The sequence below is a fragment of the Pinus tabuliformis genome, chromosome 4_2 (genome assembly GCF_031772625.1).
Source record: "Pinus tabuliformis cultivar Carrire ecotype Pingquan chromosome 4_2, CPIR1, whole genome shotgun sequence".
In the NCBI taxonomy this organism is placed as follows: domain Eukaryota; kingdom Viridiplantae; phylum Streptophyta; class Pinopsida; order Pinales; family Pinaceae; genus Pinus; species Pinus tabuliformis.
The window spans coordinates 1,073,389,763-1,073,416,325 of NC_142304.1; the positions used below are offsets into that span (position 1 = coordinate 1,073,389,763).

A 26,563-nucleotide genomic window follows, 5' to 3' on the forward strand; every position below is an offset into this window, starting at 1 on the left:
ATCTCTGGTGAAAGGAGCTTTGAGGAGGAGAAGTCCCATCTCCTTAATGTCTTTGTTGAGAATGGTTATAACATACATTTGGGACAAAAGGCCTTCCTCAAAGCAACTAAGAATTCATTATCCAGAGGAGAACCTAAGGATCGGATTCCTGGTGTCCATCTTCCTTATGTCCAAGGGACCACGGATAGGATTGCGAGGATTCTTAAGAAGCATAATGTCCCTGCAACTTTTAGACCTCTTAACACCATTCATAAGTCCCTCAGATCTGTGAAGGATCTTATCGACCCCAAAGACATGAAAGGTGTTTATATTATTCCTTGTTCTTGTGGGACCCCCTATATCGGTGAGACTCGTCGATCCATTAACCAAAGGATTAGTGAGCACGCAGTTGACCTCAAGCATATGAGAACCAAGTCTTCCCACTTTAGCAGAACATATTGAGAAAACCAATCATCATGTCTGCATCGAAGATGCTAGTGTGATTGCTAGAGTGTCGCAATTTCATCACCGGAAATTTAGGGAAGCCTTTGAGATTGAAAAAAGTCTGAACGATCTTAATAGAGAGGATGGCTGGAAGATCAGTAGTTGTTGGGTCCCATCCCTCTCCTTCTAGTCGTTTTCTCCCTTTAGTAATTTTTTTTTGGATAATTTTTTCTAGGTCTTGAATTCTCTAATATTTATTTATTTTAACTCTTTGACTTTTAAACTAATATTAATATTTTGATTTGATTTGATTTTTATTTGATTTTATTTATTTATTTATTATTATTTTTTTTTAATTTTAATTTTAATTTATTTATTATTTTTTTACTTGAATTCTCTAATATTTATTTTTTACTATTAAACTTTTATTTACCTTCTTTTTCTTTTTTTTATTATTTTATTTTATTTTGATATATATATATATATATATATATATATATATATATATATATATATATATATATATATTAATTTATTTCTTATTTATTTATTTTATTTTTCATAATAATGTAAATTGAACTTTAATTTTTATTTTTCACATTTAATTCAATACTTAATAAAATTAATATTATAACATTCTAATTAGAATCAAAATTAAAAACCCCTTCACGCATCTATATGATATAATAAATTAAAAATGAAAAAAGGAATTAAATATTTATTTAATATCCTAATTGAAAATATTTTAATTAATATAAAATTCTAATTTATAATATATTATAATTATGATATTATTCTATTATTAGAAGTAATTACTTTTGACTTTTTAACATTATAGCCGTTATATAGCCATTGATGGTAAACCTAGCTGTTTGAAGATCTGCATTCCCTGTTTATTTTGTAGCCATGATCTGACTCCTCAACTTGTCCTGACGATGAACCACACTGGTTGGTTCGAAATGCATCGACAAAATAATATCTCTATGTGATTTTCGCCGAAGATTCTTCTTAAAATAAAAGTTATTTTGTGTCTTCCTACACCCAAAACACAAAGGGAAGCGAGAGGATTCCTGGGACATGCGGGCTATTACAGGAGATTCATTGAGAACTTTTCTAGGGTTTCTAGGGTAACTACCCACCTTTTCTTAATATTAGCCAAGGATAGCGAGTTATCTTGGTCCATGGCTTGCAAACAGTCTTTTGAGACATGAAAGGAAAAATTAGTACAAGCACCATTTTTGAGAGGCCTCACTGGTCCCTACCATTTTATATTTCCTCTGATGCCTCAGATATTGCCATTGGCACACCTCTAGGATAGGAAGAGAACTAGCAGTTCTATGATATTTACTTCATCAGCGAAAACTTGTTACCTACCGAGTTAAACTACACAGTAACTCAGAAGGAGTTTTTGCCATAATTTTTCCTGTTAATAAATTCATACACTATATTACATGATATGAAGTTTTTGTACATACTAACCATTCTGCTATAAAATATTTGATGAATAAACCATTGAATAGTAGTAGAGTGACCAGGTGGCTACTTTTGTTATAGGAATTTAATGTTACTATTATTGATAGACTAGGAAAATCTAATGTTGTAGCTGGTTATTAATCTAGATTGAATAATCCTGGTGAAGTAATTCCTATTAATGATGATTTCCCTAATGAACATCTTTTTGTTGTGTCAACAAAATCCCTGTGGTTTACTGACATGGCTAATTATTTAGTCACCAGAAAAACACCACCTCACTTATATTCTCGTGGAAAGCGGAATATCATACAAAAAAGTTCTAGGGGACCTCTTTTACACTAGACCAGATCTCATTATTCATAGATGTGTAAGAGAGGCAGAAGTGTTTGACATTTTGAAATCTGCCCATGATGAACCTTGTGGGGGCCATTTTGCTGACAAGAGAACTGCATATAATATTTTACAAGTTGACTATTTTTGGCCTTTTGTTTAAGGATGCCAAATAATATGTCAAGTGATGTTATAGCTGTCTGCGAATGGGTCAGCTTGTCCAGGCCAATGCAATGTCTTTATGTCCTTGGGTTATGATTGAGCATTTTGAAAAATGGGATATTAATATTGTAGGACTTATAAATCCAACATATTCAAATAAAAAACATATTTTGGTTTGTACATATTTTGTTACAAAATGGGTATAGGTTAAAGTTTTTTCTTTTGCTACAGAAAAATTTGTTGTTGAATTTTTGTTTAATGAATTTTTTACTAGATTTGGTGTTCCTAGAGAGATTGTTACTGATAATGGACCACAGTTTATATCTAATCTGGTTCAGGGTGTTATGGATCAATACAAAATTCAGTACAGGAAATCTACACCATATCATTCGCAAGAAAATGGCCAGGTGGATTCTACCAATAAGGTGATCGAATCCATCCTTACCAAAACAGTAAATATGTATAGAAAGGATTGGGCTAGAAAATTGCCTAAATCCTTATGGGCTTATCGAATCACCTGGAGGAACAATACGGGGTGAGTTGGTATACAGAAAACAAGTCCTTTTGCCAATCGAGTTCCAGATAAAAACTTTCCGAAGTGTAGTTCAATTGGGGTTAGATCTCTCAGAAGCACAACAACAACGTCTATTGTAGTTAAAAGAGTTAGATGAAGTTTGAAGAGATGTTGTTCAACAGAATGTGTTAGTGCAACAACAACACAAGAAATGGCATGACAAGTTGATCAGAAATAAGCAGTTCCAACCAAGTGATTGGGTACTCCTTTATGACTATAGATTTAAACATTTTAAAGGGAAATTTCGTCCACGCTAGATGGGACCTTATTAAGTGGTTAAATTGTTTGAAAATGGGGCAGTAGAAGTTAAAACTATTGATGCGCGAGAACTAGTATTCCTTGTGAATGGGCATAGACTTAAAGTATATTTTCAGCCCCTCACAAAGGACGATTTTATGTAGAAAGTGTAGCAACAATCTAAACTAAAGATGGTAGGTGGTTGTGCCAACCTATTAGAAATATGACTCTTTATTTTCAAGAAATAAAAAAAAAAAAAGGAAATCCAAAAAAATATGTCAAAAATTAAAAAGAAAAAAAAATCTTTTTCCTGTGATTGTGAAAATCAGTTTACTGACATGATCACAGATGGATCCACCTGAAAACCAGCATGCTGGCAGGAGGATCAAATTTTAATAAAATGAGAATGTTGCTTGATCTTTATATGTGCTAATTGTCACCAACAAGAATCAAGTTTTTAAGTGTAGGAACCGATCCCTTATCCAAGTTTGGGACAACTGACACGAAAGTTTTTATGTGAGCAACACTCAATTCCCACAGCAGTTATTTTTGGTTCAACACTATTTAGGAAGATTTTGAGGTGAAACTCTGCCTTTATTCTCATTCATTTTTTGTAGATTTCCCTCTACAATTCTTCTTTCTTGTCCTATTAATATTGACCATCCCTTTCTTCAACAATAAATTTTCCTTATCTGATTTCGTTTTTCCCTCTTTTTGCCTGAATTTTTTTTCCCTATCCCTTCTCCTTATACCCCTCTTGGATTGGTCTCACTCTTGAATTCCCTAATTGATCTCCTTCCCATTCCGAAAATTTACCCCTTTCCCACTTCTTCTTTTTCCCTCATGGACTGTATTGTAGGATCTTATGAGAATTCATCGATCATATTGGAAGGCACATGATAATACCAAGAACTGGCGAACAAAAACTCCTTTGAAAACTTTGCAAATTTTTCAAGATTCAACCAGTATATTGTATTTTTATTAGAAACCTCTTTCTTCAGATATGTCGTAACACTTTCGAGTGCAGGAACATCAATGATTAAGAGGAGTATCCCCCTTTGCAGATAACCTTAGTATAATTCACCAATTAAAGATATTCTCTCACTCCTTGCAGATGCCACAATCTATTCTGTGTTTAGTGCAGGTTGTGTGGAAGAAGAGGATAACACTCCTATGAAAACATTAATTAACAAAGTAAAGAAAAGGAAAACATCTCATATACATAGTGAAAGTGCAGGAAAGGAGCCATCAGTGGATCAGGCTAAGGGTACCGCTCCTTGAAGTCTTGAGACACAATGTGAGATTTCCCTCGATGACACTGGTACTTGTCATAAGTCGGTTGCTGAAGGGATTCTGGTACATGAAGAACTCAACAAGGAAGTCCCTGCTTTCTATATGCACAGTCGGGTCGAAGAATTGAAACAACAAATTTATAGACTTGAAGTGCTGAACTAGGCTATTAAAGATTAAAACACAATGGTGTAGAGTAGGAATGTTGGATTAATGGAGGAGGTGCAAGAACGAAAGTGACAGGAAAAGGTGTGGAAATTTCGAGCATATAAATGCTATGGTCACCTTAGGAGAGTGGTCAAACAACTTAAGAAGGCTCGCAGTAAGAAGTTGAAGACAATGAAGACAAGGATTAGTATTTAGATACATGATTAAAGAGATCTCTCCATGCCATTTTTTTGTAGAAGGTAAGGTTGTGTGAGGACATACAACAAGATGGGGATGGGAGGATGTTGGTCAACAGAATTGTCCTATTTTTAACCTCTATCTTACCTTGAACACACTACCTAAGCCTCTATTTTAACCTTGGAGCCTATTTATTCCTGCACTTCTCTTAAACTTGTACTCATTCCTGCACTTCTTTCATGGTTTTCGTATTAAGGTTTATATATGAATTTAACTATTGAATAAAAGGATTTAATATCTTATTTTCCTTTGAAAATTATATGGTCTCTTTCCTAAGGTAATTTGATAAGGAGAAATTATTAATCAATGTGGAAGATGGGTTGGTGTAGGAGTGATTCTTGTACCGTCCATTGTTCTTGCACTTCCGAGGCAGCTAACAACATCAACTTGGTTCACTGCTTATGACCGAGACAACTTGACAAACTTGGTGGATTCTTTGCTAGAAGATCAGTCATCTTTGTTGGGCTCGGAGCGTAGAGGAATATGCGGGATGTGAGGACCAGCGCTTCGATTGAGAACCCTTGTTTAGTCTTTTCTTAACAACTTGTTGGTGAAATTTTGGTTTATACTGTAACTTTTGGTATCGCCATGTTTTCTGGGTTGGATCTAGGATCCATGATGTATATTTTCTACTTTTGAAGTTTAATACGAAGGACTACACCAGTTATGAATTTTCCTGTTCTAATATCTTTGTGATGTATTATTTGAGTGCTTGAAGTTCTAGATCTCGTAGTAGGAAAACGAGTTGGTTGGCTAGGGCCCATCCAACACATCTCGTTCTCTCTTTTTCGTGAGGTGTGTTACACTTATTTTTATGCCAGGTTTGAGCGGGTTATATTGTGTTCTTTCATAGTTAACAAAATTTGGTTGCTTCATAAGCTGTGTGATTCAGATCCAAAGTGTGCAGGCTTGGGTTTGTTTATTTCTTGCCTTTCGTGTTAACCCTGCTTTCCTTTGATATGTGTTTAATTTTCTTTCTACAAAAGGAGTGCGTTTTAGTTACTTGCACTGATGCATTTTCATTTTTGCAAGTGAAGGTTGCTTAGTTTATTTCTGGAAGTCCTTTTATTTCCTGCAAGTTCATTTTCTTTCTTTTGCAAATCATGTTTTATTTCTAAGTGAAGTTTCCAAGAATTTTGAGTATGAAAGTTCAGTTCAAAATTAATTTATCTTTATGAGATTTAAAGAAACATTGTTTGCATTATATAGATTTGTGCTTACACTCATTTCCCTTGTGGAAGTAACTCAGTTTAACACTAAAATTATTGAAGGGACCTCTAAGAAAAAAATTATATTTATAATAAGTGCAGATATGATTTACATAATAACGGTCATCTCAGGAAGAAGCTTGCTTGTATTTTGATCAGATAGTTATTTTTCACATGTAAGAAGTTTCCTCCTATAGCAAGGATTTTTCTTTGACTTTCGAAGTTCCTTTCATTCCTGAATGTGTGATTAGTTAAAGAGTCTTTTTCTTATGAAAGTTTATTCCCTCAGCTCTATTTCACCTTGCAATTTATTCATAGTTAACACCCTTTTCATTTTCTGCAAGTGGTTTGGAAATGCAGTACACGAACGATGATTTCTTGGTATAGGAACCTTTTTTTCAGTACAGGAATCAATATCCTAGTACATGAACAGATTTCTCTGGTACAAGAACCCAGAGCTCTTGTATTGAGGTCAAAATCTTCAGTGCAGGCACAAGACATACTTCCACTACAGGAACATCGCTTCAATATAGGAACATCGTTACAATGCAGGAACGATGGTTTAGTGCAGGAAGGAAAATCTTTAATGAAGACAAATGTCCTTAACAGTTTAATTACTTCTTTGTCCTATGACTACACTGGACTTAGTCTCAAATACTTATCTTTTATTGATCAATATTGTTCATGACAATTTGAAGTTCCTTTTATTAAGTTTCTGCAAAGTACTTTCTTTTTCATTCCAGCACCAAAATTCTCTTGGTATTATTTGTTGTGTAATATTTTGGATTTTGCAAACTGTAATTAAGAAAGATAGGAATAGATTTAGTGAAGGTTCATATCATTTCTTTGCATTTCCTGTGCTATGCCTCTTAGCTTATGTAGCCCCGCGTTGAAGGAGTTTGTTGAACTGCAATTCTTGCACCCAACAATTCTCATCGTTGACCAATTATCAATTTGATAAAATGGATGTTTATGGAGTATAATAAAATTAAAATTTTCCTTTCATGATCGATTTTGAACCCTCAATGATCCAAGTGGCTCCAAACACACTCATAAATGGTCAAAATTCAAAGTGGTCAAATCACAACAAACCTAGCATTAGATCTAAGTTCTCACTGCCTTGATTCTAACGACACAAATGACACTCAAATATGAGTTCGTATGAGGGAGATAGAGCTCTTCAAAGTTTGACATGACAAGGGAAAAAGTAGGGCCCACAGTGTGCCATATGGAATCCTAGTAAGCGAGTGGGACCCACATGGCAGCCCATTAGCCATTAACAATTGGCCCCTAGTCATTGGCTCCTTACCTTGCATAAAAGAAAAAAAAAATAATAATTAAAATTATCATATAATAAAAAAAAAAAACCAAAATGTTTATTAAAATAAACATATAATAACAAAACATGCCATAAAATTTAGGCATTTTTGTTTCAACGCATATGTAAAAAAAGTAGAATATTGTTAGAAGGTTTATATACGGTTATAACCCATACCATGATAGACCAAATCAAATTTCCATACCATGATCAAATTTCATGTAACCATCATAATATATTTACGTTGTAAGGTGTTCCCCTCTAAAATAAATTTCCCTAACTGCCTTTCTGTCACAATTCTAACCGTTAGCTCCATTGTTAGATGATTAAATGTTTTTCCACCATTAGATGCTACTAACTAAAATCAACTAAATCTTGTTTCACTATTATAACCATAGTCCCATTTACAGTTCTTTCAAGTTGGTTCCATGGCTGCATCTAACTCTAACCATACCCTCTTCATTACCAGACACCATGAGGAACAACTCGGTTGTTTGATGCCAAGCTCCGTGAAAATGCTCTGCAAAACCTGCAAAACCCTAACTTAGCTAGGGTTGCCTTCTGAGTGGCTAGTTCTCGATGTTACAATGAACCGATCTCTGTGTCTTGCCTATCCACTACTACTACAAACTACTACCTGAATACCATCCATAATCTAGTTTCACAGGGTGTGAGTAAGCCTAATTTTTGTTGATGGGTTAGCAGTCCTTTAGTGGTTTTAGCCATTTACACATTAGGTATCTAAACATTCTTTTTGTTTTGTTTTGTTTAATCTGGCCAATCCTCTCTTTCTTGTCTTTCCCTGCTGTTATAGAAATGTTTGGGCCCTACAACCCCAAGCATGAAATGTCCATAAACCAAGGGCTCCTAAGTCCCTAAAAGTGTTGTTCTAACCCCTAAAGGAACAAGGTCAACAGATTACAACTTCCCCCAGAAGTTCTCCATGAAAAACTGCTGAGAATTGGTCAAAACAGGATCATTTGAGCTGCTCCACTGGCCAAGTGCATTGCATCTCACCTAAGTACACTGTGTGGGTGCATTTCATTTCAAAAATCCCTTCTATGGGGTGCGATGGGCGAGAAATGACAAATGGCAGGGTCATTCCGCGAGGTGGAGAGGCAATGGAAGCTTCCAGAATCTTCTCCTGTGACACTTGCCTCTCTGAATTCGACCAAGGATGAGTAAGAGATCATCAGACTCCAAGTGGAAGCAAGAACTATCAGAGGGAAGACACTAATCAAATCATAAGCTGACTCAAGACACTAATCAAATCATAAGCTGACTCATCTCCATTACAGATATCTATATATGGATCCCTCATCCCAGAGATCCAGAGGCTGGAATTTTTCATATTGTAAGGAATTGTTGTTGGTTTCTTGAGACAAACATCAGATTGTTGGGCGATCTAAGCTTTGTATGAGGTGAAGAGGGGCTTCCTTGCTGAGAGGTTGATGCTGGGTCAGAACAACTGGTTGTAACTCCTCTTGGCTCTTTCTTGTTTATCAATAAAAGCTATTCAAGTTTTCCTCCATGCTCTTGTGTCATTGATGTTTGCTACATTTGTATGGTCAATTTACATCTGATCCTAGATTGTTTATGATTATAGATCCATGTCTTTATATAGTGCTATGCTACTGTGATCTTACAGGTACTTTGTGAAGCTGGGCGTGCAAGGGAGCAGGTAGCTAAAGACTATCAAAGAGGAGAGGAATCGAATCAGGAGATTAGCGCAAGACAGAGGTTGGTCTTTCTGTTCCTCTCTATCTATAATTCATAAAGGAAAAACGAAAGTATCTTTTCTCTGTTTGTTTCTAAGGTAGCTGTCACACCTTAGTGGGATAGAGCAGTTCTATATAGACACTTTTCCCTGTAACAAAATGGCGACTCCACTGGGGAAGAATTAGTTTGTTTGTTTACCATTCTTTGTTGTCTGTTTCATAAACTTACACGTAGCATTTGAAAAACATTTTCCATAACAAATGCAAAGTAGATAAATGCTACTTCAATGCATCTAGTGGATCTGTTTATGATTTAAACAACTGATTCACAAACTATCTGATTGCCCTTGTGATAGTTCTTAGATCCTCCTTAGATCTACCCCTGATTGTTGCATTACTGATTGCTTTTTGCTCGGCCAAAACCCAAGAACTGAACTGCAAACTGTAACCCAGAACCCAAACAGAATCTTGCTTCTGGCCCAGCGTAGGTACTGTTCAGAGAATCTGAACTTCAGCGCACTTCCCGAGTGGACAAGGTGCGCTACATTTCAAATTCTCTGTGTTACAGGTGCGCTGATTAGACTAGGCTCTGTGCAGTTTTGGTTTCTGTGATTCATTCTTTCCAGTTCTATTCCTGAATTGTGTTGCTTGTGATTAGTATATGTCTGTTTGAAACCCCTTTTCCTTGTTGTTATTCCGCCTCCTTTGTACAAAAGAATTGTAGATGTTTTTGTGTGTTTGTTGAGTCATTTTCAGTTCTCCTTTGCAAAAGTAGCATAATCGTACTGTCGTCCTTTGATTTGAAACTGTCGCAAGTGTCGATTTCAATCGTAGGAAAGAGTTTGATTGCTATTGATGGTCGATTATCCTGTTACTATTGTTTTTGGTCTTAATTTGTAATTTTCTAGTGTCAAGAACAAGTATTCATTTCAAAATCGTAAGGTGTTGTGATCGTCTCCATTTTTTATCTCGAAAAGAAACTTGTTGATACTTGTCGCTTGAAAAGAAATTCTGATTTGTGCATCAACTTTATTTTTAGCATTCATATACTAAGAAATTCGAAAACAAATACATGCATGTGCATTTGCATATAGACAGTCTGATTGGCTTTATTTAGGAAAGTGCATTTAGAGTGTGCTCTTTGCTCTTTGTGAAAAGATTCTGTCTTTCTTTCCTTAGTAGCTAGGATTTTCATTGCACAAAGAAGATAAAAAGTTTGTTTATCATCTTAGATTGCATTTTAGGAATTATGTCTACATCTCGCGGTGAACCTGAAAGGCAAACCTCATAAACAAGATCAACTATAAAATAAATTCAGTGAATCTAACAACGCTTTGGAACTTAACGCACAACATTTAGAAGTCTAGGCTGGAGACGTATTCCGACGTCGTAAAGCCTGGTAGCTGTTGTTCTCACTAATGGTTGGGTGATTCCTCCACTTTGAGGCGATAAGTGACAGTACGGACTTGTGCTCCCACGTATCGTCGAGTATATTTTGGGAGACCCCAATAGGCTTAATACTCTATCCATAGGAAGCCGTGTCTACTGCCCTATCGATCGCAATGCACTGAACACAACATTCGGGAAGATTGATTGTCGTACCGTAAAAAGTATTCTGTAGTTTTGCGATTGGTTTTGTAATCCCTCTACCTAGATTTCCAGAGAAGTCCCTTTCATTCCTTTTCAGACTCCTTAACAGAAAAGGTCCATTTGAGCACTTGTCACTTGAGGCTCATTAAAAATCGAAGGAGACTAGAGTCATATTTTGTTTTTTCTCGACTGTTAAAAATTGAAAAAACAAGTTGTGTCAAAGCGTCTAAAATTCATTTAATTCGGAAACATACTTCCCCTTTATTTTAATTCATCGAGTAATCCGCAATTGTGGAAGAAATTTAATTGAAACCCCATCGTTCGCGGAGGCTTACGAGTCAACCGTCTTTGTCTCCGGAATCGAAGATAGTACGAACAAAGCGAACTCATTTAACCGGTTCCAAATATCCTGTTAAAGTTAGAACAAGTGTTCCAACAACATCAGAGACTCCAATTACTCCAAACATTTCTGGAATCCCTGCCTCTACAGAAGAAGTTCAACAGCCACAGAAGGAAAATAGTACTGATCCTAGTCTGAGAGTAAACACTTGTGTTACCGAACCAGTTCCATTTACAATCGGTTCAGAGAGTCTTGCTCCTCAAACATCTGTCGCTGCCGATTCCATACGTTCTTCGGCACCAGAAATATTCTACGGATCTGACGGTCTTCCCCTTCCACCTAGTCTGATTGCCATAGAAGAGATTGTGGAAGATCCTCCAACTAGTACTCCATCGCAATTTGGAGTCAAGATCACTCCGTATCCTTCTTCATCAGAAGTTAGTCTACCGCCAGCGGAAGCTCTTGTAGAATCGCTAGGTAATCTTTTGGATAGACTAGAAATGTCTGAACAACCGTCAACATCTCAGACTGTGTCGTCTGACACAGCGATGGCAGAACTCCCTGCTATCACTCCAACAATGTTCGCCGGTATACCATCTGTCCCAACTAGCTCTCAACCGCTAGAAGGAGCCCACTCAGGGGCCGTTTCGACAGTATGGTCTGTTCCTGTTTGTTCAGCTGGAATAATATCCGGAAACTCTTATGTTGAGTCTTAACAAATTGAGCCATTTGGAGGTCAATTTGGGCAGTCCAACCCTCAAGGGCAAACCATTCCCTTGAGTTCTGGATTACCACCGTATGGGGGGCACTATGCCCTTTCATTATCCCCTCAGGGAGGACAACCATACGGGAGTTCACAACAAAATTCGGGTTATGTTGGAATTACCTCTAGCGGTTGGGTACCGATACTACCTCAACAACCAAGAGTTGTATACTCGATGCAACAATGCTTACCTATGTCAAATATACCGACAATGCCAGCTATTGTGATGGTGTCGCAAGTTCAAGCGCTGCCTCTTGTATGTCAACCTCAGGTTGTGATGCAACGGCCCCTTGACCCTGCGACTCAACCACAATCACTGACTGGTGGAACGACACAGGTTCAGACGGGTACAATTACCCCTCATCTTGGTCAAACTGTTAGTATCGGGCAACAGCACATGGCTTCACAACCATGGCTAGTACAATACCAACAACCGCAATTCCAACAAGTATACCAAGGTTCTGAGCAACAAATCTTTGCAAATAGTGGGCAGCCATATATTCAAAATGGTCAAAATCAACCATTTTACAATGGTCACGCCCACCAACCTTACCAAAGTTACCAGCATCAAATGCATTATGCCGATATGCAAAGACCAACTGCTCAGGCAATCCCATCTTATCCTGGGTATGCTTCACCTAACCTGAATCAACAGTTACCCTTTGTGGCAACTTTAGAGTTACCGGATTTAAATCAGTTAACAAATGATCCAATCGCTTACGCCCCTTGGTGGCCAGCGATTCCACGTAAACTTCCATAAGATATTCCTAAATTTAATGGAAATCTGGGTGAAGATCCATTGAATCATGTGATGACCTTTCATATGTGGTGTTCATCAAACACCCTAAATGATGATTCGATAAGGCTTCGCCTTTTTCAGAGGACATTGACTAGTCCAGCGGCAAAATGGTACATCGAATTGCCTAGAGCTTCATTCGACAATTTCAGTACCTTAGCCACAACTTTTTAAACCCATTTTCAATTACCAATAAGGTACGAAACAGGAATGAAACTCCTTACCAACTTCAAACAGACGACGGCCACTCACATATCTGATCATATACATGAGTGGCGATGTCGTCATAGAATGGTACAAACGTATGTTCCCGATCAGCTCTTAGCTGAATGGTTTATCAAGTCATTACTACCTTCCATCATGGAAGATGTGGAAAAGGGGGGAGTCGTAACAGAAGAGAAAGTTATCGCTCGTGCGCAATATTTGGACTTGATTTACACTTAGTCCAGCATGCTCTATGATAAAATACCTGACGCCCCTAGACCGGAATTCTCAGTTCCTCCTCCTCCTAAATCAAACAATGACTCTCATGCCGACGATGACGGGATTGGCACAACAGACACGAAATCGACAAAGGCTATGTCCAAAAAGGCCCGTAAGATTTCAGGTCAAAATGCAAAAGATGAACTTCTTGCCTCGGAAGTAAATGCCGTATCGACAGATAAAGGCAAAGAAACCAAACAACCAGGGGGCAAGAAGAAAGGCAAAGGGAAGAAGAAGAATCAGGAAGAATCATCACTTGAAAAATCTTCTACAAACCCTCCTGGTGATAGGAAACAAAAAAATCCATGCTTTATATGTGATGAGGATCATTGGACCGCAAATTGTCTCCACAGCGCTGAGCTTAAAAAATTCTTCAAGAATTCAAAAACTTCCGCAGTGTTAACTGATCCGTTTCCAAATCCAGGAACAAATCTGGTTGAAAGTGGAAATGCTTCCTCATCTCAAGTGCTAATGTTGTCGGTTTCCAAACAACAAAATGATGCTTTGATATCGACAAGGAACAAAGATTATGGGAATCCACAACTGTCGAACAATAAGGATAAAGATCAACCTAGTAGTTTGACAACAACTTCGACAGAAGTTGCATCGCCCATCATTCCTGAATTGACAATAAAACCGCCGAAGGGAGTAGTACACAAGTCGACGTTTAATCCACGCACTAGAGCAGCACAACATTATAATATAGTGGAAGATTTGGCTCAATCACCATCTGCTATGTCGACTCTTGAAGTACTACAAAATTTCCCATCCCAAAAGCAGGCTTTATTATCAGCCATTGGTGGGATAGACCCAAAAGATTCCAATCTTGTATCCTTCGATCATAAAGGATACAATCCTCAATTACCAGCTCAACTAGCTTTCCTTATTCAAGTGAAAGCCCTCAACAAAACTTTTCATCGAATAATTATTGATGAGGGGGCATCTACATGCATTATGTCGATGAGTTGCTGGAAAACTTTAGGATCTCCAACCTTGTCGCGATCTTCGACGACATTAAAAGCATTTGACGGAAGGACATATACCCCATATGGTGTTTTAAGTAAATTGAAGGTTGAACTAGGAGGGAAAACAATAGAAATAGATGTTGAAGTAATCGATGGAAATCTCGATTACAACATCCTACTAGGAAGACCATGGATATATGCTATGGCTGCCGTTGTGTCGACCTATTTTAGGAAGATTGCATTTCCCTTCCAAGGAGGGATTACAATCTTCGATCAACAAAACTTCCTCCCCAATAGTTCTCAAGTTACGGGAATCATTCTTATGATCCATGGAAACCCCCATTTGCTTCAAAATATCGGAGTAGCCTACTAAAAGATCCTATATTAATGGGAACTTTCGCCCTTCCACCTCCAATCAATCTGGCGGAAGTAGCATCGGTAGGAACCTGCAATATGATATCTTCTAAAAAGATCTCAGAAAACGATATCAGAATGGATCATGCAATGGTTTTGCCCCCAAGCCCAATGGAAATATTGTAGCAATCAATGTTCCTAGCCTGGATGGAAAACCCAAATCAATGCTCATCAAGTGTTTGGATAGATAGGTCTAAAGAATATGGTACCCCTTCAGATTCTTGGTCGCGAGTGCATGTCACCGAAGAAGGAATTTTCCAATCAATGGTAATTGAAGGGGCACCATGGAATGATTCCCACCATCGTTCCCTTCTTCCGGATTGTGAAGAAGATACCCCTGATGACCTTTATCATCCTTCAGTTTTTGATTTTCTATCAAATACTGTAAACACGGTGGATTCCGAGCGAAACTTGTCCAACATTGAAGAGACTATCGCCATAAATATCTCGACCAAAATAGCTGTAGAGAATATTTATGTTGGAAAATGTTATTCTCCTTCAGAACTGGAAATATATGATGCTCTTTTTCGCAAATTCAGAGATGTCTTTGCTTGGTCATATAGTGAAATGCCAGGCATTGACTCGAGTATCGTTGAACACAAAATTAAGATGTATCCAGATGTCAAATCAGTACGACAACGGCTACGGCAGGTGCACCCCAAGAAAGCCGCTGCCATTAAGGCAGAAGTTGAGAAACTTCTCCATGCTGGTTTCATTTACCCGGTTCCTCTAACCGATTGGGTATCGAATATTGTCCCTATTATGAAAAAACAAGGAACAATTAGAGTGTGCGTCGATTATAGGGATGTAAATCAAGCTTTTCCAAAAGACAACTACCCTACACCCTTCATCGACCAGATAATTGATGAATGCGCCAGATGTGAAATCTTTTCATTCATGGATGGATTCTCCGGGTATAATCAAATAAATATCCACCAACAGGACCAGTCAAAGACTGCATTTATTTGTCCATGGGGCACATTCACATATCGAAAATTACCCTTTGGTTTAAAGAATGCAGGGGCGATGTTTCAGAGGGCAATGAATTATGCCTTCCATGACTTCAAAAACATCGTTCAACCATACCTCGATGACCTTCCAGCTCATTCGCGAAAGCGGACTGATCACCCGCAGCATTTAAGAGCAATATTTCTACGTTGCCGACACTACAAGATACGACCCAATCCACACAAATGTGTATTTTGCATCAGTTCTGGTCATTTGCTTGGCTTTGTGGTCTCAAAGGATGGGATTCGTCTCGACCCATGTAAGGTCCAGGCAATCATAAATTTGCCTCCACCTTAGAATTTTCTTCAGATTCAGAAACTCCAAGGGAAAGAAAACTTTCTGAGGAGATTCATTCCAAATTACGCCAAACTTGCTAAAGGTTATATGCGTCTTTTGAAAAAGGGAGTACCCTTTGTCTAGGATTAGGTTGCACAAGCTTCCTTTGATGCTTTAAAAGAATCCCTAATGAAAGCATCATTAATGTACGCTCCTGATTATCAAAAGGATTTTAACCTGTATCTGGCTGCAGCGGATACGACCATCACAATGGTTTTAGTTCAAGAAGTCAATGGAATTGAACATCCTATATATTATTTAAGTAAAAACTTAAATGATACAGAAAGCAAATATTCTTATGCTGAAAAGCTAGCGCTCACAGCTGTTCAAGCGATACAGAGATTTTGACACTATGTCCTCTTTCGAAAAACTACCATTCTGTCAGATTGCAACCCCATGACTTATATATTGTCGCGACAGTTGCTGGGGGGCAAATATTCAAAATGGATAGCAATCCTACAAGTGTTTGATCTGGAATTTTTAAAATCCAAGTCAAAGAAAGCTCTGGTTTTCGCAGAATTATTATGCGAGCTCCCATCGTCGTCCAACGATGAAACATCCGATGAAACAATCGTGGATGAAAGTTTGTTTCTGATATCTTCAAGCAATCAGTGGTATGGGGATATAGTCATTTATCTCCAAAACCAAGCAAAAGACTACATGATCATCGGTGATACACTTTACCGTCGCGGTATCGATACAGTTCTGAGAAGGCGCCTCACCCATGAGGAGGCCGAAAAAGTCCTGAATGATTGCCATTCGGGCGCGTGTGGGGGGCATCAATCCGGTTATGCTACAGCGCAAAAAATATCACAAGTAGGATACTTCTGGCCAACAATGTTCAAAGATTGCATAACCGCAGTCAGAAGTTGCCATGCTTGTCAAATTTTCGATAGCAAAACCAGAAGACCATCCGCACCTCTACAGCTAATAGTTTCTGGTGGGCCATTCGCCAAATGGGGCATCGATTTCATGACATGTAACCCCACCTCGACCGGGGGGCATGGGTATATCATAGTCGTAGTTGACTATTTTACCAAATGGGCCGAGGCGATGCCTACATTAGATAATACTGGTGAAACAGCTGCCCTCTTCTTTTTCAATCATGTACTCACCAGATTCGGCGTACCACAAGCTATAGTCACATATCATGGATCGCATTTTTGCAATCACATGATGGTTGAATTAGCTACCAAACTAGGGTTGTCTCACGACAACTCTACTCCATATTACCCGAAAGCCAACAAACAAGTTGAAGAAATCAACAAGGTCCTGAAATGCATGCTGCAAAGGATGATTGGAGTTCACAAAAGAAGATGGCACCTAATCCTGTACTCATCTTTGTGGGCTTACCAAACATCGGTAAGGAATGAAACCGGGTTTACACCTTTCCAACTGGTATACGGCCTGGAAGCAGTCTTACCAATCTAGTGTGAAATCTCGTCCCTCAAACTTGCAATTGATCTCCTCCCCGGAACTTCAGAAGAAGAAGCTCGTTTCGTGGAACTAATCCAATTGGATGAAACCCATTGTGATGCCGCTTTGGCTAACAAAGCCCACAAGAAACGAGTCAAAGCATAGTTCGACAAAAATGTCAAACCCCGTGTCTTCTCAGAAGGTGACTTGGTCTTGCTTTACGACCAAGAATCTGAGAAATTGGGAGTAGGTAAATTTAAGTCTTTATGGATGGGACCCTATATTGTTAAGCGGGTGTTAGCAAAAGGAGCCTACGAGTTAATGGATTATGACGGAGTTCCACTGGTGCAACCTTGTAACGGGTTGTACCTCAAGCGTTACTATGCGTAATGGTAACCTATATGCTTTTGTTATGTTTTTGTTTTCGCTAAAGTGTTTATTTTGGTCAAGTAATCCACTTTTTACATTTTTTGCAGATGTCAAACCTATTGGAGTCATGTGTTGGATATGCCAACGAAGCGAGTCGTAGTTCGCGGAACCTATCTTCCGCAGCCTGGGCCATTTTTTATCCAAGCGGCGAGTTAGTAAGTTTCAGAGGGGTATGTATTGGTCGATCAACAAATAACATCGCTGAATATAGTGCGTTGATAGAACTTCTCTCTGCTGCCATCACATATGGCATACGCCGACTGATTGTCAGGCTAGACTCACAACTCGTAATACTACAACTCACTGGTATCTATTTTGTCCGAAATCCAGCTATTTATCGCATGTTCCTATGGGTTAAGATTTGGAAAGACAATTTGATTTTATTCAATATCAACATATTTCCAGAAACTTAAACACATTAACTGACTCGTTGGAAAATTATGTGTTAGATAGACATTTGCAACATTTACAAAAAGAAACATACCATCAATGTTTGCATTTGGATCATGTAACTTAACCAAAATAAAACTCCAAAAATAAAAAAATATATATAACTGTTTATGGTTTACACATAATGTTCTGTAACTAAGACAAAATTGGTCAAATGACCAAAAAGCTCAAAATTCTAGGGGGCACCCTAGTCTAATGATGCTCGTGATAGCAAGTCACAACCTGTGCGATCATGCGTAAGAGACGAGTCCATCGTCTTGGCACACCAGTAGTATGCCGTTGTAACCTCAAAGGTAGCTCATCAGTCCTCACATCTGGAATACCAAGAGTGAGGCCCTCAACCTGCTCCTGTAATGCTGTGAGAGTCTCGGCCACATCGAGGTCGCGAAGGATAGCCCTTCCAACAGCTTCTCCTGCTGGGGCAGTAGCTGGCACTCTCAGGTGTGGTACGGGCCGAACAGGACCAACATCTGCATGTACACATGAGTTTGATTAAAGTCTTGATAGAATAAAGCATAAGGACATTATAAATGAAAAATGATAAACAGGAATATGGTCAAAGAATTTACCAATGGCGCCCCACTGTTCGCCATCCAGCAGTACTAAATCTGGATCACCCTGGAAGTCCATGCCAGCATATGGATACTCAGAATAAACCATCTCCTGATGATCAAACCACCTGAAGAAGGTATCAGAAAATGAAATCTGAGACTGACCAGCGTGCCTAGACATATGGTCAACCCATCTCTGCATACATGGTTCAGTAGGTGAAGGTAAATCGAGTGCAATATACTGCGGCTGCATCAGTGGTATCTTTTCCAAGGCAAAGGCGGTCAAAATAGAACCATACCCAAAGTTCTTCAACCTCCCGCTCTTTACCTTGGACAACTGTTCTTTCATCACAAGAAGTACTGCATTGCACCAGTTGAACACCTTCGGTTGGAGGCATTCCAAGGCATACTGCATATAAGATCGGTTGGCTACATGAAGAACCGCAACACCAGCCATCCTACCAAAAGTAAATAGAATAGTCTGGAGGGACCTGTCAGTGACATCATGGATGATGATATTTCCGTCTTTACTCGGCTGAGATCCCTCTCTGCAATACCGGCGAGCATAATCTCTCACAGATTCACCTCCTCAGGCCGAACATGATAAAGAGATGGGGGCACCCTGCCTCGACAAGCCAGTCAAGAAATAGATGTCTACTACAGTCAAGGGGATGGATTTTCCCCTGATCTGGAAAACCTGGTTGGTAGGATCCCAAGCATCAAGCAAATACTGCAGTAAGTTGATCTGTTGTCTCATGCTAGAAATGCGGAAAAACTTTAGCAAGCCACAGTTCCGCAGTGCGTTTACTGTAACCAGATCATGTAGGGAAAGCATGTCCTCTTCTTCATGCTCACGTTCTCGCTATGTAATGTTCATCTTACTCCAAAGATCTCTGAAAAACAAACAAGAGAAGAGTCAGATCCTGATTTTGGTAAGAAACATGCAAAATTTCCATCAAAAACTGTGCATAAAATTCCTTCTCTGCGCCCATCGAACCTACAGTAGTGCTCTGGGTGCATTGCATGTCAGATGGCCATTAGACAGGCCAACATCCAATGCACCTTTCGATACACAGAGGGTGCGCTCAAGGCAGAACGAGTTTTTCAAACCCTAGAGGCTCAGAAAAACCAAGAATCAACCTCAGAATGCAAAATAGAAAGCATGAAATGAAAGAGCTCAAGTTTAGCTCCTACCTGGTCCAGACGGCGCCGAGAATCGTCCACAGAATCTCCCGAAATCAGTTGATGAAAATCAAAGGGGAAAAAGCACCTCCAAAGCTCCAACAAACCAAAGTTCAAATGAAATGGTAAAATGAGAGGTAAAAACACTTTTTCATTACTTTTTACGTAGTTCAAAGTAAAATATTAGTGTTCTAACTCATTTTTCAAGCATATATTGTTCATTTCTGACTAGTTTGATGAAGCATTTGAAAATACAGTACAATCTTTGAAAGAACAAAGCTATTTATGGTAAAGTCAAAAAGAGACCATTCAATCGAGTAGTTTTAGCACATAGTTCAAGCTCGTTAAAAAATAAACATAAGACATGAGAAAATGTTTCCCCCCGCATTTAAGCTCATTAAAAAATGAACTATTCACTAGTAAATAACCATCGTGAATGTAGTACTTCAGCCATTAAAGCCTTGGTCGTGTTTGCACCATCACCTCCACTTTTGCATTGGCCGATCATTCACCTCCATTTGATTGTTTACCCATTTTGGGGAACAACTGCGAAGAGTGATTTCACTAGCCATCCTTGTAACACTGTCGTGATTGGAAAATTCCAAACCTTACCTGGAATCGTTGCTATCCATTTTATCACTCGTTCCTCAAAAGACGAGTCTCCTTTAAGCTATTTTCAAATGACTCGTAAAATATGAAAAGTTTGCCGAGCCATTGGCCTCTCCAGCTCGTTAAAGGGACCGGAGTGCTATCTCTCCTCTAGATTTTGATCTTTTTGGACCTGAGAGATTATTACACAAAAAAATTGAGCGCTTGTTTTGTTCAGCTCATTAAAAGTATCGAAAATTCATCCCTTCTGTATTGTTTTATACTTTTTCGGACTTAAGGGATTAGATGACGAAAAAGGAATTTTGGAGTTACCTTTACGTTCCTTTTCAGACTCTCTAAAATTGAAAAGGACCGAGTTATCTTTGTCGTTAAAATCGTTAAAAGTTTAATAGCGACAAACTTGTCTATAGATGAGAACGAGTTTCACTATCGCTAGGCTCATTAAAACATAGCGATGGGTTTGCCTGAAGGGCAAATTATAGAACAAGCATATGTTATCCTCCTCAAGCTTGACAAAAATAAAGAGGTACTGGTCAGTAATGACTGGGGAAAATTGGAAAGAAAACTTGAAGAAACTTTATTGGTAGCAAGTCGCTCTTGAACATGACACTTCCACTCCGCGTTCGAGTCGGGTTGGGTTATTTCATTCACCGGTCACATCACCATGGTCCCATCATACCATCCACATTTGGGGTTAATGCTACCAATCCATCACATCAGTGTCGCCGATATGTTCAAGAGAATTCATTTAGAGAATTCACCTGTGTCTCACCCACTACCATACATTTATACTCCATTCTTTCATGACTGCCACCCTGAACCTTATATCACCAGATCGTTTTCACCTCCATTAAAATCATTTGCTCCGTTCCGTGTCATTGATGTGGGATTCATTAAGGCCCTCCTGTGACGGATCACTTCTTGTCGACATCAGCTCATTATCCAAGAAGTTGATCTAGGAACACCCCATTCAGTACTTTGAAGCTTGCATGCCTCAATGGCAAGTTTCTCACTTCCGGTGACAGGTTTACATCAATGGCCTTCGACCGAAAGATTTTGTGTGGTGTTCAACGCTAAGTCCTTTATTCACACCACGTGAATTGTACTGCAGTACCTTGAGGGTCATTATCATTATCGGTGGTTCCTCTCGCGCCTGTTAATAGCTTACATCATTGGCTGGTAATCAGGCAATGTCTTTCCATGTTCGACTCCAGAACAACTTTCACATGGATCGACTTGTACTTCGAGTGAAGATTGAACAAGATTGAAGACCCCAGATCTAGTTTCATCCATCCGGGCTGCGATATACATTCAGGAAAATAAAAACATCAAATGTACATCATGGCTGCACAGATAATCATCCAATCAAAAGGATGATGGCTCTATCAAAACCATCAGTCTACACTTGGACGATTGTCTGTCCTATGTACATGAAAATGAATTTATAGAGCTAAGCATGGGAATTCCCACCTCAGCTATATCATGAAAATATTATGAAGATAATGTATTGTATTGTATCTTATTACAGGTCTCCTCCCAACTTGAAAGAACTTCGAATTCTCATAATAAAGCATTTCACCCGACATCAAAAGATTAACGACCTCATGCTTTAGGGGGCAACTGTTATAGACATTTTTGGGCCCTACAACCCCAAGCATGAAATGTCCATAAACCAAGGGCTCCTAAGTCCCTAAAAGTGTTGTTCTAACCCCTAAAGGAACAAGGTCAACAGATTACAACTTCCCCCAGAAGTTCTCCATGAAAAACTGCTCAGAATTGGTCAAAACAGGATCATTTCAGCTGCTCCACTGGCCAAGTGCATTGCATCTCACCTAAGTACACTGTGTGGGTGCGTTGCATTTCAAAAATCCCTTCTATGGGGTGCGATGGGCGAGAAATGACAAATGGCAGGGTCATTCTGTGAGGTGGAGAGGCAATGGAAGCTTCCAGAATCTTCTCAAGTGACACTTGCCTCTCTGAATTCGACCAAGGATGAGTAAGAGATCATCAATCTCCAAGTGGAAGCAAGAACTATCAGAGGGAAGACACTAATCAAATCATAAGATGACTCATCTCCATTACAGATTTCTATATATGGATCCCTCATCCCAGAGATCCAGAGGCTGGAATTTTTCATATTGTAAGGAATTGTTGTTGGTTTCTTGAGACAAACATCAGATTGTTGGGTGATCTAAGCTTTGTATGAGGTGAAGAGGGGCTTCCTTGCTGAGAGGTTGATGCTGGGTCATAACAACTAGTTGTAACTCCTCTTGGCTCTTTCTTGTTTATCAATAAAATCTATTCAAGTTTTCCTCCATGCTCTTGTGTCATTGATGTTTTCTACATTTGTATGGTCAATTTACATCTGATCCTAGATTGTTTATGATTATAGATCCATGTCTTTGTATAGTGCTATGCTACTGTGATCTTATAGGTACTTTGTGAAGCTGGGCGTGCAAGGGAGCAGGTAGCTAAAGACTATCAAAGAAGAGAGGAATCAAATCAGGAGATTAGCGCAAGACAGAGGTTGGTCTTTCTGTTCCTCTCTATCTATAATTCATAAAGGAAAAATGAAAGTAGCTTTTCTCTGTTTGTTTCTAAGGAAGCTGTCACACCTTAGTGGGATAGAGCAGTTCTATATAGACACCTTTCCCTGTAACACCTGCCTGCAGGTCCTTGGGTTGTTCTGCAATTCAAGGGTTTCCAGCACCAAGGAAGATAGTTGAATCCTTCGGTATAGGTAATAGCTGAATGTAATTTGTAGGATCTTCATTCTGGCACACGCTTAAAGATATCTATGAAATCTCCCTTTACAAAGGATAACATTATGGAATAATGTCACTTCAAAGATACCCAAAGTTCAGCAACGGTGGAATATCGAACACCAAGAGGCCTTACTGCTCCAAAAAATTTCAATTGGGTTCTGCAAAAGGAACATCGAAAGACGGTATTACTAAGTGGCTTCGTCTACCCTTCATGATTGGGTTTAAATTGTCCATTCCACCTAGTTTTATCTACTTGGAAGCCTTTGCTGGTAATTTACAATGCTTTTCGTAGTTTAAGCAATAGAGAAGTGGTCTTGTCAATTACTATGTGTGTAATCATGTGACAAGGTGTTGCAAGATTTTTCCTGAGAGAGTTGAGAAGGGGACAACCCAATTGGCATGTATGAAAATTGATGTAGATTTTGGGCATTATAAGGTTCTGATAGCAGTATTTGCTGACTGTTTTCCTACCATTCTCTAGGATTCTGTCAAATTGTAAATGACATTGTTTCCTGAGTTTCTTGAAGCCAGTCAGAGACTTCAATAACCAATCCCATTCTTGTTTATTTTGGTTCACGTACTATTGCTATTCAGGTTGAGCTAGTTAATTTTTGTTCTTTGTTTATGTCATGGGAATCTGATTAACACAAGGAGGAATCCAATCTAAGGGGTATTTAGGTTTAATGAAACATGTCTCAATATGAGGCTTGGAGTTAGCCCCCGCGTCTTTCATAGAGGATTTAGACTTGGCTTTGGAGGAATCAGTCCGTGGGGTTCCCAGAATGCTGGTAAGTCTTCTCCCTCATAATAAATTCATTTCTTTCATTAATTTCCCTTCCATGTGATTTTATTTGTTGGGCATTTGTATATTCTATATAAGATAGGAACCACTTCCAAGTTTCATTAATGACTAGACAATAATATCAAGATAAATTTCAAAATTAGAATATGAGTAATAGAGCCTCTTCCACAGGCAGGCTTATATCAAATTCATTCTCTATGCTAGAGCCTCTTGCAGTAGGGGTGCACACACACTCTTTCTGTATGTATGTATGCACTAGATATTAGCACTGAATTTCACATGCACGTTAGGCAGTTGGTCTAAGCTAATGCAAATGGGAAAATAAACCATTTTCATGAATCCTTCATTGAAACAATTGTCTTTGGATCTATCTTTTGTAGCTTTGGGGCAGGTTTCTTCTTCTTGGGATTCCTTTGCATACTCATTAGCCTCTGAATCTTGCATTGAAGTTCACTCCCCAGTGGAGGTAATGGTCATTGCTTTGGGCAAAAATGTTCGCAACAGAGTTGAAAATTTCAATAGAGCTTTGAGCATGATGGGGAAAGATGGTGTCTATATTACAAATCATGTAAACTTATACGAGACCAAACCTGCGTATGTAACTGATCAACTTGCTACCTTAACTCCGTAATAAGGGAAATCACAAAACTTGGTCTGCATGCCTTGTTGACAATTCTAAAAGAAATTGAAAAGGGATTAGGTTGGATTGAGGGCATAAGGTATGGAAATCGGCCTATTGATTTGGAAATTTTATTTTATGGCAAGCTCAAGGTTTCATCGAAAACACTCAAAATACCCCATCAGAATTTGTGGGAGCGACCCTTTGTTCTTTCTCCGCTTGTAGACCTTCTTGGATTGGTAGATGACAACGACATTGTTCTTGTTGGCACGCCTTGTCGAAAGAAATGGCAGCATATTTGAGGCATGGGAGAAAATTGGAGGGCAAGGCCTTATGGGAGGAGAGGGAATGAAGAGAGTTTTTCCCATTGGAAATGAGTTATTAGATTCATCGAGAAAAGCTCATGTCATGGGTGTTTTAAATTTAACACCAGATAGTTTTAGTGATGGAGGATGATACACATATGTAGATAATGTAGTTGATCATGTTAGACGGATAATATCTGGAGCGGATATGATTGAAATTGGAGCACAGTCAACCAGGCCAACAACATCAAGAATTTCAACAGAGGAGGAATTGTCTTAGCTTTTTCCAGTTTTAGAAGCAGTGGTGTAGATTCCTGAAGCTAAAGGTAAAATCCTATCAGTAGATACATTTGATGCTAAAGTTGCATCTGAGGCAGTAAGAAATGGAGCTCATGTTGTGAATGATATATTTGGAGGTCATTTGGATCCCAACATGTTTTCTACAGTTTTAGATCTCGTTGTCCCTTATATCTTAATGCATATGAGGGGGGAACCATCAACAATACAGAACGATGAAAATACAACCTATGGGGATGTATGTAAAGAAGTTGCTAATGAGTTATGGTTATAGATAAAGAATGAAAAATCATTTGGTATACCTACATGGAGAATTATAACCGACCCAGGTATTGGTTTCTTGAAGACGCTTGAGCAGAACTTGGAACTTCTTAGGGGTCTATCAGCTGTTCGACAAGGACTTGTAGCCAACAGTGTGGCTGCTTCTCATGGGCCTATTTTAATTAGACCCTCCCAAAAAAGTTTTTTGGGAAAAATATTACTACTCCCTACATTGGCAAGGAGAGCCAACATATCTGTCTTTAATCTAGTCTCAAGAGGCTTTACATCGTTTTTGAAAATGCCAACCTTGTTTGAACTCTAAACTGCTAGTCCTGATCCGAAACCTATGAATTTATCCAATTACATAGAAGTTACAGGAAATTTTCATTCCATGAAAGGAGATGCTCGTCAATCTTATGGCATCTCAAATGCTTCTACCAACCTGTTTGACCATCCAGCCCACTGTCTCCAAAGATAAAGCCTTTCCAAAGATAAAAGCATTCAAGTATCTGTTGGTTATAGTCTTGAAATTGTCATAGTTTTGATTTAATTTTGAGTTTGAAATTGATGTCGTTGTGTCTCATATCACCATCTGTTGCACATGATTAATGTTTAATCTGTTCTGAAGAGGCATTTGCAATATTGAGTTGTTTTGTCATTTCAGGATCGATGAAGGCCTTAAAATATTTATTGAAATTGTCATGTGCTATCCTTTCCTTAATGAACATATTTTGATCTCATCAATACTGCTTGTCGAGAAGTACTGAATGAGGAAAGAATTTGGCAGAGTCCCAGTGCCTTTGCACAACAATATATTTTAATTTGACATACCTTGGAAGTCTAATTGATAGAATCTGGGGCACGTTTCTAGATATGTTCCAAACTAGATTTTCTTTTGTTTAAGATTTGGTCTTTGGATATTTGGTACTTGCCATTCGTAGTTATTGAATTACTCATATCCTAAGTATTCAAGAGCAACTGGATAGCACTTGAATGGAAAGATTCAGTTAACTAGTCATAGTTGCATGTTTCGAGGAAAATTCA

At 38.6% G+C, this 26,563-nt stretch overlaps 1 pseudogene; it reads left to right on the forward strand.

The window, feature by feature from the left end:
• The first annotated feature begins 23,935 nt into the window (after positions 1 to 23,935).
• Positions 23,936 to 25,841, forward strand: LOC149173361 (folate synthesis bifunctional protein, mitochondrial pseudogene; annotated as a pseudogene).
• The last annotated feature ends 722 nt before the right edge of the window (positions 25,842 to 26,563 follow it).